General features: G+C 49.1%; 1 protein-coding gene across 1 annotated transcript in view; it reads left to right on the top strand.

Annotated features, from left to right (window-relative positions):
• The first annotated feature begins 3,987 nt into the window (after nt 1-3,987).
• FAT2 (FAT atypical cadherin 2) overlaps nt 3,988-14,406 on the top strand; it is a 58,172-nt gene continuing 47,753 nt past the window's right edge. Inside the window, exon 1 of the mRNA XM_010183577.1 lies at nt 3,988-4,035. The gene's annotated coding sequence lies outside the window, so the exon portion shown is untranslated. The remainder of the gene's footprint in view (nt 4,036-14,406) is intronic.

Raw genomic sequence — 14,406 nt, 5'->3', positions numbered from 1 at the left:
AGACAGGAGGGTTTGGAGATACACCCCAGTGCCACATCTCAACAGCACCACCCTGACCTCCGGATCCATGGAAGCAATGCACTGGCGGGGCCAGTTGCGAGGGTTGGCCAGGGAAGGCACATGTTTAGGAGGATGAGCTGGAAATGGCCCTGCAGGCATGTGTTCAGGAGGCAGGCAGACCTGGTCCCCAGGGCAGCGAGTAGGTATAGCCATTGGCAGTGAGGCCCCTTTAAGTGTTTCTTGTCAGTCCAGAGAGGCCCATGGTGGTTTCCTTACCCTCGCCTGAACATGCTGCTTCTCTGCAAAACTCTTTGCATGCAGCTAACCCACAGCAGAGCATCCTGGCTTTATCACATGGAGATCTTGGGTGGAACCAGGAAATGAAATCTCTCCCTGCGATTAGGGAGAAAGGAGCATCCTTGCCAGCCAAGTGATGGAGCCCTGGCATTCCTTGCCCCTGGAAAAGGGCCCATTGCATCCAATGGGGTGAGATCCCAGCATCAGGATGTGGCGGCATGAAATGTTGACACCAGCTTATGAAGCTCTTGTTGGCTTTTTTGGTTGACTTTCTAAGCGATGTGAAGCAGCACTTAGGGCAAAGCCAGGCAACATGCAAGGCTCCGTCTTCCTTCTTCCTTTCCTCCTGGCACAGCTCCCCCAGCCAGGCAAATCCTCTCTGCTTCAGGGAATTCTGCAACGCACCCCTTTCTGCAGGAGCTGGAGTTGCTCCCTGGGACAAACATGACGCTCAACTTGACGTCAAAATGAGTAGCAGGGCTGAGAAGGCAGAGCCAGGCTGTCGCCCACCACTGATAGAGAATTAACAGCTGGACCTCAGAAGTTCTCCTGTGTTTCTTTCCCTTTCTGGATCACTGGGATAGATAGTAACCTATCCAGACTGGCTCTAAGAGCCCATGTTTGCCTTTGTACAGAAGGCAAGAGTTCATCTTAGTGTCCTAGCCAACTATAATACGAGGATTTTGAGGTCTCTTCACCCTAACTAGAGTGCTGTTCACCACAATACCATTATTTAATTAGGAAAAGTAGTATTTCTTATTAAACCATCTGGTCCTTCATTTGTGTCCCCAAAAAGCCTGCCTTTATTTTTTTCTAACTACATCTCTTTGGCTAATATGATGTTTCTCTGATCTATAGCTGGGCAGAAAAGTCTTCTCTGAGAACTGAAACAAAGTCCCCTGCAGCCAACAAGACTGGTACCACGCTCTGCCACTGCTGTGGAAAGTAAAACTCAGTGTCACCAAACTGCTGGCAATAAGGTGGAGTTGTCAGCAGCTTTTGCACTCCCAGGGCATTTGTATGCATTTTGTAAAGGAATTGGGTAATAACCACCCCTAGCTTATGCCCAACTTTTCTGCAGGGTCTGCCTGTTACATGGCTCTTCTATGAGCACCAGCTTCCTCAAACAGCATTTCATCAGCAAAACATGGCAAAGAAAAAGGACTGAGAAAGGGCCTCTGTGACCACCTGGAAGAGCAACGAGACAATGCAAAAGAAAAGAGAGCTGTCTTGTGGGTGTCATGATAGTCTCTTGCCTTGCTGAAGATCAGCACTGTTAGCCTTGCTAGCTGAGAGTTCACGCCTTGCTACACTAGACGAGACCAATTCCCCATGTCCAATGTCTCCAGGGCTCCGGATGCAAGTGAAAGGAGCAAGGCACTTGGCCAGTTGTGAAAGGCACCAAACATGGGGAAATGCTGGTTCTTGTAGCAATCAGCTGATGCCCTGAAGCCAGAGGTTTGCTCTCTTGTACCTTGATATGTCTAAATATAATACAAGTATTGTTCTGAGCCCTGCCTCAGCCCCATTGAAACCCAGCCACCAGTATCTGATTTTCTCGCCTTCTGTGGCTGCAAGAGACACAGCTGTATGAAGGAGCTTTTCCTTTCATTCCTCCCGAATGCACCTCCCACTGCCATTACTGACTGATCACCTGACCTCCTCTCATTACACATCTCAAGGAAGAGGAGCCGATTTGCAATTTCAAGATACTATTACTTCTACTATCACTTTTATAATCCCCCAAGCTTCCCTGTAAGCTCCCCTACAAGTCATCTGACTAAAACAGCTGGAAAAATGGACAAGATGCACATGGAGATCCAACTGGATTTGTGCCTTCTTCTCACTTGGTTCAAACTACTTCTGAGAGGCCATTATGTGCTTGAAATCAAAGTAATTTTCCAAGTGGAGTTAAGATGCTGTGAGGATAGCGCCTGATATGAACATCCGCAGCACAAAGCTAACAGATCAGTTCCCAGTCCACAGCACTGTCCCTTGGTGATCCCAGGGATATCATTCAGTCCCATCATGCCGTGAAAATTTCCTCTCTCATTCTTGGTCCAAACTGTTCACTAGATTTAGCCTAAAATGCTGAACAATTTTGAGTCCCTCAAAACTGCTTTTTCTGGTGAATTTACCAGATTACTCTCACTCACTTCCACTGACAACCCCAAATAATCCAATATATGATGGGTCAACCTGTCCACATCTTTTTGGATTTGGACCATGAAATCACATGGATTTTCCCATGGATTGGTGAGCTGTGATTTAATTTGACAGTATCAAGTTTGAGACAAGTTCCAGTCAAAGCTGTATGTGTGGCCGAAGGATTCATAACCTGCTGTCCTGGGGGATTTGCTGGTGATGAGTAGGGCGCAAGTCTGCACTAACCACTCCTCAGATGGGATAGTAATGGGGTCTGTCTCTCCTCTATCCACTCCTGTGCTCACTTCCATCATTGTCCCCAGCATGGAGCCTCAAAAGGAGCAATCAGGCACCTATTCAGACTGTTTAAAGTTAAAATTGTCCAATTTTCATGCTCTTTACTTGTTTTTGTTTTCCTAAACCTGTACAGAAAGCTTTCTGGTCATTTCCTTCTCAAAACATACCACAGGAAGGAAACACTTCACCTAAAACTGAACACTGATTTCCCACGCTGAGACCTACCCCTGTATCTGCTCAAACCCCACTGCAATCTAGAGGAACTACATTATAATTTAGAGGGTTGGGGGGTAAAGGAGGAGGGGAGAGGGAAGGGGACTGGGACAAAGAGGACTGAAACTACCCCAGAACTGTCCATGCTCTAGCTAAGGTGACGAGAAACACCCACAGCAGGGTCTGTGTCCCTACCCCTTGGTCTAGCCCTAAACAACACTCCTAGAGTTGGGATGCTCTTTCTGTGCCAAGAAAAATTCCCCAAAGCTCCAGTACGATGCTTGGTCTCCCTGTGCTGCCGTCTCTCCGTGCTGCCTTCCTCTCTTTTCTCTGCCTTTTCAGGACAGAGACCACCTTTTCATTCTCTGCCTGTGCAGTGCCGAGCACCCTGGGGCTTGTTGGCGGCAGCTGGGGTTTCTGGGGGCTCCCCCAACACAAACAACAACAACCTTCAAAGTGCCTCTCCACACGCAGCTGCTCTGAGGGCAGATTCAGGTTTCCCCCACCTCCTTCTCCCCATTGCTCCTTGCAACACCCACCTGGAAGCTAGTTAAAAACAATCTTTGGGTTTTTCAGGTGTGTTGGAGGGATTTACCTGACATATTCCTTCCTCCCCCCCACAGACATCTTGCAATGGGGTCCTGGATTTCATGGCAATACTAGTTAATGTAACAGCAAAAAGCCCTGCAATTATTTGGCTCTAAGGCTTGGGTCCTTGCCCAGCTCTGACATACATACATACACACACACACACACACACACACACATATGTGCACTTCTCCAGCGAGGGAGCGGGCGATGCCTCTCCTCTCCCTCCTCCTCCAGTCCGTCACGGAAGGGCTGGCTCTTCAGCGAGGGAGTTCCACCTCCTCCAACTTTCTCCCTTGCTGCTCTCAACCTGTGCTGCCGGAGTTTCAGCCAGCAAAATCCCTTCTTGCAGGAATTTTTCCGAGCCCTCTCCACCAATTTGCGAGCACCATGGACCCCCGGCAGCCAGCGAGGTGCTGCTGTGGGAGAAGATTTTCAGCGGCGAGAGCAGAGAGGCAATAAACTTCAGGAGAGGTCTCTCTTCTATTGCAACAGGTAAGGCACACTGCTCGCTGGTGTGGGGAGGGGAGTGACTCAGGGAGCAGTCTGTATAGCACAGATGGAGGAAGGTGTGGGGGATGCAGAGATTTAGTCGTGAAACTGCTTTTGCATGTGAGTGACTTTTTCTAGAAGCAGCCTTATCCTAAAGACAGGGATTTGGGATGCAAAGGGAGAGCCTTTCATCTTTTCCTCCCTCCTGGCAGCCCTAGCATGAGGGGTTATGGAAGGAGCCAGGAAAAGCTTCAGTCGTGTTTGCATTGAGTTTGCATCTGGTCTCAGCTGGGAAACTTCAGCACGATGCAGCTAGTGCGAGCACGTGGGGTCTGGGCAGCAAGCGTGAAAGCCACACTGTTGAGCAAGGCAGGTGAGGGAGAATTAGACAGAGAAGCACTCCGAATGCCTGCATGGGACAGGATTCCCTCAGGGATCTCGCTTGTGCTGGAGTGAATGGTGTGCTGCTGCAGGAGCAGCGATGGCGTCCGGCTGTAGGCTCAGTCATTGGCCACGTACAACCTCACTAAGCAGGGTGCGGTGGTACTGCTCCAAGCTCTGGCTTCATATTCTCCATTAAGCCACTTCCACTGTCAGCTTGAAAGCAACTGTGCCTTGGGAATCCTTGCATGTAGATGCAATGCTGGTGCTTCTCCATCCCTGCCTCCCTGTACGGCCAGGCAAGGGCTCCCTGCCTGCCCTGGTCCCCCTCCGCAATGGGCAGCAAAGCTGTGGAACTGAAGTGAAAGCCACCATCTCTGCTTCACATGGAGCACATATATCTTATCTATGCATGTGTGCTTGCAGCGGTGCAACTTTGTTCCCTATCAGGTGTCTGATGGCAAACTAAGGTGAAATCCCAGACCAAATCCAGACCCAGTTCAGGATGTGCAGGAATTACTTCCCATGTACATGTGCAGTGCTGAGAAGAGAGGTGAAAATACAGGCAGGGCACTTGGAGCAAACAGGGCCCTTCCAAACAGCAGTTATCAGCTAATCAGCCTCCTCAGGGGGAATTAAAGGCAGACTCGGTGGAGTGCAGCACTCCAGAGGGGCAAAGATCAGCTGTCACACAACAGGTCCTGCTTTGGACAAAACTCTTAAAAAAAACCTGGCACTCACTTGGGTTTGCTGCTGCGAAGGGCTGCGAGTTTCCAGGAGGTGTGGAAACACGATGTGTGGTGGCTGCAGCTGGGCAGGCTTTGCCTGGGCAGGCAGGGCTGCGGCCAATGGGCTCTGCTTTGCCCAGAGTGCCCTGGATCCAGGCAGGAGGGAGCCCACTGCGTCCTCTGCTCCAGCACTCAAGGAGCACAGAGCGGGCATGAGACACACAGGGAGCTGCCACAGCTCTCCAAGCCACCAGCCAGAGAGACCCAGGAGGTTATCGGAGCCTCAGGACAAAAAGCAAACAGTCTGTATCAGGCTCCTGAGGAAGGCTGGGCTGTCTCGGTATTCGGGGAGGCAAAATCGCCAGGCTTGGTATTGTGCACCCTTATCATCTCCTAATATGCAGTGCACCTTAGCTTATCAGGAACAGTTCAGGGACATCCGCCTGTCTGATAAGTGGCTGGGGTTCCTGAGGAATTGAGCAGGCAAGGGGCTTCTAACCCAGCCAAGAGCTTCTCTCCATTTGTCTGTTGTGCTCTATCATGCTCTATAACTTCCCCAAAGTGAACCCAACTGCCTTGCCTGCAAAGGGGAGAGCTCAGCAGGATCTGCTCCTCTCCTTTACCCTTAGCTACAGTTTGCACCATAAATGTATTTCAAATCTGAATGCTTTCAGAAACCAGTGTGTCTCCCAGCCCTCCAAACAAACAAGCATCGTTCATGTACGAAGGGAGAGTTCAAAGGAGGCATTAACACCTGGAATCAAACATTTGTTAGAAACTAATGCATTTTGCATCCTACGCTCCTGCCAACTGCTCCAAGGCAAGTCCTAGAGGATCGTTCCAGCTACCTCCATGCTGCAGAAATGGCATTCCCTGCTCCACGCACCTCACTTTGTTTTTTGCCACGTGTGGAATATGCGAGTGCAGCTGCACCTTGAGCAGTAGTGGGCTTTCTTCTGCACCATGCACAAGCATAAGAGGATTAAATACCCTCAGCACTTTTTTTTTTCTTTTTTTTTTTTAAACTGGGTTGGCAACACCGATGCTCCATTGTCTATTAGCAAGCTGATTTGCTGAGCAAGCAATTTTTCCTCTCAACCACACTTTTGCCTTGGCAATGGGGCAGGTACTGGTTTATTAGCAAAGAAACTTTCTTTCCTAATTCTTGGAAGAAGGAGCTCCAGGGAGGGGCAGGCTGCAAGGGCTGTTAGGAAGGTTTGTAGGTTAGAAATGAACAAGCAACAGGTTTGAAACAAAGCAAAGGAAGTATTTTTTTCCACACAGAGGGCACAATTAAATTCTAGAACACACTGCCACAGGATACTGCAGATGCCAAAAGTGTATTTGGCTTCAAACAAGGTTTTGATCCATTTGGGATGGATAGGTCCAGTGGAGGTTGTTAAACACAACAGCCCAAGAATAGCTGTGTACTTGCACTGATGCTGGGACGCGGGAGAAGGAGCACATTACACATGCCTTTTTTCTTATACTACTCTGCTAAGCAACTAAAACTGGCCATTTTGGGAGAAAGATTACAGAGAGAGGGCCAAGCATGGTTATCTTGATGTTCTTATGTTGTGGGACTGTATCGGACTGACCAGGTTGTGCCTCGGATAGATGCTGTGACTCGGACACCCCAGGGTAGGCTGGTTATGCCATGAATAGATACTCCATATGGCCCAGGTCAACAGGGACATTGCATTCCCAGCATGGTACCTGGTTGTCGTAGGTGCTGCAAGTAGCGTCCACACACAGCTGCCTGCTCTGTAGAGGTGTTGCAATGGCGAGAGCTTTCAGAAACATGTTTCTAGCAGACAGTCCGCAGTGGGAGGTAGCGTTCTGACAAGGACATGCTGTGGCAATGAGACCAGCCTGGGCAAACATGTCTGTCTCAGGAGTTAATCTTTCCTTCAGTGAAACCCTGAGCTCCCCAGGCCAGTGGCTGGCTTTGCACCAGGTTGTATGGCATTGCGGACACAGCAGAGGAGGTGGGTTGCTGAAGGCAGGTCTAGGAGCTGAAGGCTTTCTATCAGCTTGCAGGTATCTCTTTGCATTCAATAAATGCCTGCTGCAGGGAACTTCAGTGGCACAGCTACTGGCATCCTGACTAGCCGTCCTCTTACAAGGGATGATCATGCCCAAATCATCTCACTCATTCTCCATCCTCTGTGTCCTTATGCTGCCTCTGAACATGGAAGAGGCATGGGAAGGAGCAGTGCAAGACAGACAGATGGCAACAGAGTGAAAGAGGCTGTAGGCAGAGCAGAAAGCTGCTCTCCCCGCTTACCTTCAGGCACCAGAAGGGAAAGACCAGCAGGGTGCTGGGCAGGGGAAAGAGAAGATCTTCATATCAGTGCAGGGACAGGTCTGCGGTGAATGAGTATTGCCTGGTAGGAGAGAAAAAGGTGAGGGGGAGGCCTGGTTGCCAGGGCTGCGCTGCAGGGCAGAGCAAAGTCAGGCGGTCCAGGTCCTGCTGAGCACCAGGGCTCCTTACCTGCATCCAGTGGGCCACAGGGGCCCTTGCCCAGCTCTTCATGCCAAGGTGCTCTAGGACTCCTTCCCAACAAATCTTACAAATCATAGGATAACATGTATGTTCTGCACAGGGAACCACAGAAAGGGCATCAGAGGACTACCTGCACTCAGGTGATGTAGTCTGTGTACTCATTGCAAACATCTAGGCTGAGTTAAGGTGTGGATGAGGATTTGCAGAGTCAAACAGCTCAGGGTTAGAGCCCCTTCAAACACCAGGCACCTCTCCCTGGGCTGGGGTGGGAGCTGAGCCCAGTCTGGATTCACAGCTCTGGTGGGTCAGATGGAAGCTGTGTGATGGGATCCCAGAAAGGATCTCACAGGCTTTGCAGCATCTACATAAACAGCTGTTTTGTGAGCAGCAGAATTCATGAAGCTTGGTTGCCTGGGGCTCTCTCTCTTGTGTGGATTCTCTGATGTCTAATAATCGGGTTGGGCTCACATTAGAGCCTTTTCTTCCAGCTGGGAGTCCTAATTTGGATTTCTCTCCTCTCTCCTGCTGCTTTTCACAAGCTTGTGCAAACCTAACTCCTTTCAAGTCTTTACCTATCTGGTTAGATTTGGCTGAAACTGGCCAGTGGATCCAAAAGGTAGCAGGGAGGACTAGCAATGTGGCCCCACACACCAGCTTCCCTCAGCAGTCTGCAGACAAGGGAATGATTATCACTGCAAGATAATTTGCACAGGCAAAAACACATGTAACAGGTACCCTGCTCCCATCAGAGCCACCAGTGGGATCTACTGTTTTCTCTCTGTATCCTGACTGTGGCTATCCCAGCTACCATAGAGACAGTCACCACCCTATAACACCTCCCTGGTTGTTTGTGCAATGGCAGCTTCTGGACCACAGGCAGGATTTATCCCCCTGCTGCCAACAACTGGGGAGAGCAGGAAGCAATCAGGGAGAAAGGAAAAGCAGATGATCTTTTCAGGAGAGAGCATAGGAAGGGTATTAGGAATGATGCATAAGGATGCTTCCCCCTGCCCTTGGCACAAGCAAGTCAACCTCCCTGAAGTCGCGCTTTGTCTGGGACAGGGGCCAGCAGCAAGGCTGTTGGCACTGCAAGGTTCCCTCATCCACCCCAGGCCTCCTCCAGTGATCCCAGGCCTCCACTGACAGCTCTGGAGCTGTGTGTTTAACTCTTGCTCTAGAATGATGTTGCAATGCCAAGACAGATAAAGATCACTGACCCTTATAACTCCATGGGGAGTTCAAGCCCATTCAAGTTCTGTGCCTAACAGACAAGCTCCTGGAACCTTACAGCAATGACAGAGAAACCTCAGCTAGGTGACATATCTGAGCCAGGCTTACATGCTGGCAGCAGCACAAAATCAGGCTCTCCCTGGCTTCCTCACAGAGCATTGGACAGAAATGCACATTGCAGGTGAAAAAGCGACAAGAGAAAGCCTTTGGCTTTACATGCAAGGTGATGCCATCCTCATGGACAGAGGAAGTGTCCTTCCTTCCCATGTGGAAGGCCACCCCACACTCTCCTCGCCTCACAACTAGCCCGTGTCTTGCACATTTACCTTCACCACTCCAGGGACAGTGTCTCACCATGCTCTTCCCATCAGCCCTGAACAGGCAGCTGTAGCAGACCAGACCCAGCGAAGGCAGCGCGGTCTCAGAACAAAGCATTTTATCCCAACACCTGCCGCTATGCAGCCTGGCTAGAGAAAAAGGGTGTCCCAGCACTATGCCAAGTCTGCCAACCTGGGGCCCAGATTGCCCCACACAAGTCAATGGCTCCCTCAGAGGCTCCTCCCAGACTCCTTCAAGGGAGTCTCTGTTCCTCCAACACCCCTTAGAGGCTGCTGGTCCAAGCTCCCCAGGGTACCCAAGCTCCCTAGGGATAAAGCACATGTGGCCCAGCTGGCAGATGATGGGATGAGCATCACCGTGGTGCTTGTAGGACTATATCCATTCTGCCCAAGGACCTGTGTGCAACCCCCTGCCACACCGGGTGGTCCAAGTAAGAGTCATTGCTCCACACACCAGCGTGACACTCATTAATCCCGTGGTTTTCCATGGCTTAGCAGCTCCCAGTACAGCCCACCCTGTCAGCGCACACAGCCACTTTATGACCATGAACAGAGCTGAACCATGAAATTGTTACAGTGCAGGGTTCAGGCACTGCCCATGGGCCACTCGCTGCACCACAGGAGTGGCATTTCACAAGTGACTCCAAGCAAGGGCAGATGTCAGTTGTAAAAGGCACATGCAACAGGTTTTAAATGATCGGCCACCTTGCTCCAGGCTGTCCAGCAATCTGGAAACAATTTCCAAAGGTCTATCCAAGTCGTTTGGAGATTGGAAAGATGAGATGGGGAAGGAACAGCCTGGCTGCGCCCTGGTGGAATCTGCAAGTCCAGCAAAAATTGTACCCACATGAACACAGCCCCCAAGCAAGCTGGTGCAAAACACAGCCCTGCAAACGTCAGCCCTTCAAAAACCATCCACAGGCACTGGAAAGCCCCGAGATACATTAAGGAAGGAAACACCATAACTTCAGGAGCTCTTTTCATTAGTTTTCTGGCTTTGTGTGGTACCTCCAGGATGTATGTATTCTGCTTCGCTGCAAAACCAAGCAGAGACTGCACAATGAATGCAGGAGCAAGATCTCCAAGGATAGCACCAGCTGATAGCCCAGATTAAGCATCCCATTCAGAGAAATGCTGCCGAGACCATGGGAACAGCTCCATGCCATGGCTTGGGAAGGGATGGGTTTGTTTGTTTTTCTAAGTCCAAGAAAACAGTACAAAAAATACCCATCTCCCCACAGAATTCAAACCCCACAGGCCCAGCTTTGTGAGTGACCGTCAGGGAACTCACCAAAACTGAGCAAGGCACCAAATGGGAAAGGATCTAATTCCCACCTGCATTGCTGTGGCAGAGGAGAGGGCAAACATTAACCAAGCAGCGTGTGTGAGGGTTAGTTCAGTGCTGGGAATCAAAACATCTCACAGACATGGCTCAACACCTGTACAAGAAGCACACTTAAAATCTTCTACTTTCCAACATTAAAAACACAGGGTCAGCTTTCTGCTTTCCTATTTAGCAGGCAGCTGTAAGGATATTGCCCCAGCAGTACCTGAACCTCTTCTGCTCATCTACCACCAAAGCCAGGAAAAGACAGTCTCAACTCCCATTCACTTTCCCAAAGCCTTGTACCCACCATCTTCTATAATTTATGTCTGTTGCTCTCTCTCTCTATTCCCCAATGAACACTGAAATTCAGACCCACAATTAAACTGCCCCATCACTGGTTATTTGAACAACCAAGGGCAACTCCATTCTCCCCTCCAGCTCCTAGTGCTTGTAGCTTCCACCAAAGATGTTGATGTGCTCAGAATTAATTTTGATCAGTACCTATCCCAGGGGGGGTAAAGAAGGGAAGGGAGGGAGAGAGCAAGGGAGAAAGAAAGAAAGAGGAAGAAAGAGAGTTTGGGATGCATGCTGGAAAAAATCAATAAAGGAGGAGTTGTCCTTATATTCCCATGAAGATGATGATTTTTCTCTAGTCTTCTGACCTCAAAACTTCACGCCAAGCCCCTAGCACAGCCAGAGAGGGAGATGCTGCTCTTGGTGTCCTCAGCACTCGCCTTGTTTTGTGTTTTGTGTTTTTATTGCTTTAAAATGCTCTTCTTGAAGGGAATCAAAAGGTGGAGCTGGGGCCACACCTGCTTCCCAGCAGGCTGCAGCACCTTTCTGCAGTACAGCTGACACACACAGCAGCCCACACATCGGAGGAGACCCCTGGAATACCCCCCGAACCACACCTCAGCAGCTCATCCCAGCCAGCCAGAGTAGCCGTGCCCTGCACCGATCCCCCTCAAATTGCCCATCTCCACAGCCTCCCCACGCACACACTTTGAAGCTCAGTGCTGCCTTTGTTCCTTCATTTCAAACTAACAGATTTGGGCATGTCTTTGACAGAGGATCACAGTTTGGATGTTAAATTTAGACGCGTGCTTAGGCTCTGATTAGAGATACACCAAGTGTTTACTCTCTCTGCAGGGAGTTTGCATCTACAGGGCTGAGGGCAAAGCCCCTCAAGGCTCTCTGATCCTTGCTTGGCGATTAGGAGAGGACGCTGAATCACCACATAATGATGCCTTGGTATTTCCCTCAGTCGGGTGCATGTCTTACCTGCCTCACTCTGTCCCACCGATGGACTTTTTCCAGCACATCTGCCTCCCTGCATGCAGCCAGCTCCAGGAGAGCATCTGTGCCCAGGGGAGCCACAAAAGAAAGAAATGGAGAGCTTTCAGAGTAGAAATAACTGATCCCATGAGATGAGGGACCAGAGGCAGGTGAAGCTGTTTAATCCTTGCAACTGATCTGACAGCCCTGAAGTGTGTATGGTCCTTGTCACAGGTCCCATGGATCATGCACTAATTACTGTCAGCACAAGGATGTGGGGTAGCCCAGCTCAGAGAAACAGGAAAAATATTTCTCCTAATCTACAGGAAAAGTCTGTCACTGGCATGGTTAATTTCACCCAGTTTCAACGTTGAGATCCTTGAACTCCATTGCAAGGACCCCTGAGCTTGGCAGTGCTGCTTCTCCTTGGCAGCCCAGTTCCCACCTCCCTCTGGGATTTTAGGTGCTATTAAGTTGATCTTATGCTGTCTTCACATTATACACAGCTTTCCCATTACAGTACCAGAGTCACAGAAACCCTTCTCATTTCTGCTAGTTCGTTAGTGACAGCTTCCATGGGCGGCTCCAATGGGATTTTCCCTGGAGCTGAGCCAAGATTAACCAGATTTGCCCTCTATTCAGAGCACTGTGCCCCATTTTTCTGTTGAGCTTCACCACAGCCTTTGGAAATGTCTCAGTCTTACTTCTGGGTGGTTTTGCATTGTGAATGTGGTGTAAATGATCCCAGAAACAGCAGACAGAGCAACAGCTGCTCAGTTGTCTCCTGGGAGACCTATTACTCTTCAACTTACATTAAAACCATGCTGGAGAAACAGAGACATCCAGTGTGCCATCATTTCCCAGTGCGACATACCAAAGAAGAAACTCCAGGCTACAAGTAGTAGGTGATGATTTCCAGTCCCAGGGTGGGAGGTTGCGAGCTCTCCTAGGAGCCCAGGACACTCAAGTGAAACAGGCCAACCCTTGAAGGCCACTCCTGTCACCAAGCCTCTCCATCTCATTCTTTTACCAAAGGATAAACTGAGAGGGCAATCATGGGCTTCTGTGGAACTGCACAAACAGTGATAGGATTTCTCCAGCAATATTGGTATAGAAATTATCCAAGCAGAGGCACATGCAGTGACAGAGGTGAAATAGCACATCTCGGAGCATGGGCAGTTGCTGTCAGTGGACATGACAGGCTCTCTGTGCTAAGGCTGGGGCTTTGCATACGGGTCCTGCCACGAAGAGAAGCTATTAGACCTCAAAAGCTGGTAGTGATGCCTCCTAGAAAAATCTCCCTAAGTTTTGGCTATGCCTTTCAATGTTTAAGATCATTCCCAGTGGAAATGAGGCTTCTGCCTCATGCCCCATGTGTGTAGTTACCGTCCATCCCTCATAATAACACTGAGGCCACTGACTGCTTTCAGCCCAGCTTGTAATTGAGAGTGAACCTCTCAGAAATATGAGGTCATGACAGGTTTTGCAAAATAATTAGTAGGACAGAGAAGTAAAACCCTGCTAATGCCCCCACAGAGGAAAAAACACCAACATAAGTGAAGCCCTTCTTAGGTGTTAGGAAATCTACAATCCAGGTTACAGTGAGGTTAAGGACATTCCAGGAGAGATTCAGGAGAAAGTTTGTACCCTCTTAAGTGCCTGAAAACCCACTTCTTGCTCAAAGTTATCCTCCCATGTTGAGTTGCTGGTGCCCAAGAAGGCATGTGCTCTAGCTCCAGCTTTTCTTGTGGTTGTGGAGTTCATAACGTCTCTGCTTTGTGGGTTCTCTGATGTCTTATAAGAGATGAATTCACATTGCCATTTCAGTACAATTCAATTAAAAAGTCAATTAGCCTAGATACAAAGCGATCAGCTTCATTAAATCTGCTGTTCATGGAATAGCACTAGGTTTTGTTGCTGTTTTGTTCTGCTGCCTTATTCTACGCTGAATTGTATGTGACTTTTCCTGCTCCACAGTGCCCTAGTAGACACGCGCGCGCAGCATGCATACATTTCAGCAGTTGAAAATGTTGGAAGGGAGCAGCTCTAGGCAAGTCCCTGCATGCTGCAAAACTCTGAAGCACTGTTAAGTAACAAGCAGAGCTTTTAAGAACATGGTTTTCTACTTCTCAGAAGGAAACACAAGTCTTTCTGGATCATCTAGCCCTATCCTCCAAGATTTTCTTTCATCTGCTGTGCATTTGGAACTGTGTTGTATTTCCTAGAAGTAAAATGATGTCATCAAAAAAAGAATCTAAATGTTGCCACTTATGGCAAAAGCAAATTGTGTTGGTGTCTCTACAGATTCTGGCAGTTTCACTTCCTAGTGACATAGGCTGCAATTCAGCTTCAGACTATTTAGAAAAGCATTGACCACAGCAGGGAGATTGCTGGGTGATTGGCATCTTTTTACCAAGGAAAAAGGGATTTGAAGGAAGTATCAAAATCACAGCTTTGCATTTGCTGGTAATTAGCTATCTCAGTGAGAGAATATGACACACATCGTTAGCTAGGCTCTGATAATTTGTTCCTAACATTTGACTTGACTTATAAATTGAACTAGTTTTGGTTTTAGAGAGACAAGTTCTG

Source organism: Mesitornis unicolor, unplaced genomic scaffold (genome assembly GCF_000695765.1).
Source record: "Mesitornis unicolor isolate BGI_N332 unplaced genomic scaffold, ASM69576v1 scaffold4264, whole genome shotgun sequence".
Classification (NCBI taxonomy): Eukaryota; Metazoa; Chordata; class Aves; order Mesitornithiformes; family Mesitornithidae; genus Mesitornis; species Mesitornis unicolor.
The sequence above is the reverse complement of the archived record's forward strand: the minus strand, read 5'-3'. Positions and strand labels throughout refer to the sequence as shown.